The following is a 2,500-nucleotide window of genomic DNA, read 5'->3' as shown; positions in this document are numbered from 1 at the left end:
AAGTTAGACGCCGACCGGGAAGGTCGCGTAACTATTTAGCAAGCCAGAGTCTCGTTCGTTATCGGAATTAACCAGACAAATCGCTCCACCAACTAAGAACGGCCATGCACCACCACCCACAGAATCAAGAAAGAGCTCTCAATCTGTCAATCCTCACTGTGTCCGGGCCGGGTGAGATTTCCCGTGTGTGAGTCAAATTAAGCCGCAGGCTCCACTCCTGGTGGTGCCCTTCCGTCAATTCCTTTAAGTTTCAGCTTTGCAACCATACTTCCCCCGGAACCCAAAGACTTTGGTTTCCCGAAAGCTGCCGGAGAGGTCGTCAAAGTAACGCCCCCCGATCGCTAGTTGGCATCGTTTATAGTCAGAACTAGGACGGTATCTGATCGTCTTCGAACCTCTGACTTTCGCTCTTGATTAAAGAAAACATTCTTGGCAAATGCTTTCGCAGTTGTTCGTCTTGCGCCGATCCAAGAATTTCACCTCTAGCGGCACAGTACGAATGCCCCCGTCCGTCCCTCTTAATCATTACCTCGCGCTCCGAAAACCAACAAAATAGAACCGAGGTCCTATTCCATTATTCCATGCACCATTATTCAGGCGAACCGCCTGCTTTGAACACTCTAATTTTTTCAAAGTAAACGTTCCGGCCGCCGCCAACACTCAGTCAAGAGCACCGACGGTGAACCGAAGGTGAGGCCGGGCACGCCAGTACACGCCTTGCGACGGACCGACGGCCCGAGCCCAAAATCCAACTACGAGCTTTTTAACCGCAACAACTTAAATATACACTTTTGGAGCTGGAATTACCGCGGCTGCTGGCACCAGACTTGCCCTCCAATGGATACTCGTTAAAAGTTTTAGAGTGTACTCATTCCAATTACAGGGCCTCGTTAGAGTCCTGCATTGTTATTTTTCGTCACTACCTCCCCGCGTCGGGAATGGGTAATTTGCGCGCCTGCTGCCTTCCTTGGAAGTGGTAGCCGTTTCTCAGGCTCCCTCTCCGGAATCGAACCCTGATTCCCCGTCACCCGTAAGAACCTCGGTAGGCAGATACCGTACCGACGAAAGTTGATAGGGCAGACACTTGAATGATTTGTCGCCGGTGCAAGACCGTGCGATCCGCAAAGTTATCCAGAGTCACCAACGAGCACGGGCCGAGGCCCGGTCGGTTTTTGGTCTGATAAATGCACGCCTCCGTGAGTCGGCGCTTTTCGCATGTATTAGCTCTAGAATTACCACAGTTATCCAAGTAACACGTACGATCAAATGAACCATAACTGATTTAATGAGCCATTCGCAGTTTCACTGTACGAGAGCTCGTACTTACACTTGCATGGCTTAATCTTTGAGACAAGCATATGACTACTGGCAGGATCAACCAGGTAGCTATTCGCAGCAAACGAGGCTGCTGCGGGACGACGGGCGCCCCGCGTTTCTTTTCACACGTTCTCCGTGTACATCGCTACTCAAACACTACGCTCGCGGCTTGCACGAGCTCCGAAAACCGTCGATTCCGGACGCTGCCCGGCGATTCGAGTGCAATACTCGCGCCGAGGCACGCCGATAGCTTGCCACTGGATCCGACAGACCGCTCAAAACCCCGGCTAAGCATGGGCGACCGCGCGAACAGCATTACATCTGCCCATCGTGCCCGACGCCAACCGAGATCGATTCTGCTTCGATTCGCACTCGCGCGCGCATTCGCTCACACGACTGCCTGCTCCCTCATAGTAGTCACAGAATCCTGCATCGCCATGGTACCCCAGAACGGCCTCGGGATCGCGCGACCTCGCGGCCGGATTTGGAGTTTGGGAAGGTGCGTGGCCGCTTGCCGTGGCCGCCGAACCGCGCCCCGGCCGGGCACTGCGCGCAACTCGAACGTTTGGACTCTGAAAATATTTCCCAACGTTTGGACTTTAACTTTTTGTCGAGACTTGAAAAAATTTCAGAGTCCAAACATCGACCCGCGGCAAAAACTTTTCCGAGGTCGAAAAATCCGCGCTCGGTCAAGAGAATATGCGCGGCCTGGGCGTTTGGACTCTAACATTTTTTGGAGTGGATGGGAAAAATTTTCAGAGTCCAAAACACCGACCCGCGCGTGATGCTCTCCCGAGTTCGGAAAATCCGCGCCAGGTGAAAGCTATGCGCGCGACCTGGTCGTTTGGACTCTAAAAAATGTTCAAGTCTCATCACACCAACAAAAAGTTAAAGTCCAAACACCGACTCGCGGCTAAAGCTCTTCCGACTTGGGAAAATCCGCGGCGGGTGAGGGCTATCCGCGCGACCTGGGCGTTTGGACTTAACATTTTTTTGGTGTGAATCGACTTGAAAAAATTTCGAAGTCAAAAGTCTATAAAATTAATCTAATGCCATACAGTGTCAAAGTGCACAATTTTAATCGATATAATCATAACAATATATGTCATACAACAAAATCATCAAATAATCGTCAAGCAGCATTGCAAAGCTACGTGAGTCAATGCAAGGCAATGACAACGTA

At 51.3% G+C, this 2,500-nt stretch overlaps 1 non-coding gene across 1 annotated transcript in view; it reads right to left on the bottom strand.

Annotated features, from left to right (window-relative positions):
• Positions 1–1,385, bottom strand: part of LOC143472826 (small subunit ribosomal RNA) — a 1,809-nt gene extending 424 nt beyond the window's left edge. The window contains exon 1 of the ribosomal RNA XR_013120135.1: positions 1–1,385. This exon is cut by the window's left edge and continues 424 nt beyond it. This is a non-coding gene — a ribosomal RNA (small subunit ribosomal RNA).
• Between the last annotated feature and the right edge of the window lie 1,115 nt (positions 1,386–2,500).

The sequence above is a fragment of the Clavelina lepadiformis genome, unplaced genomic scaffold, assembly GCF_947623445.1.
Source record: "Clavelina lepadiformis unplaced genomic scaffold, kaClaLepa1.1 scaffold_195, whole genome shotgun sequence".
Classification (NCBI taxonomy): domain Eukaryota; kingdom Metazoa; phylum Chordata; class Ascidiacea; order Aplousobranchia; family Clavelinidae; genus Clavelina; species Clavelina lepadiformis.
The sequence above is the reverse complement of the archived record's forward strand: the minus strand, read 5'-3'. Positions and strand labels throughout refer to the sequence as shown.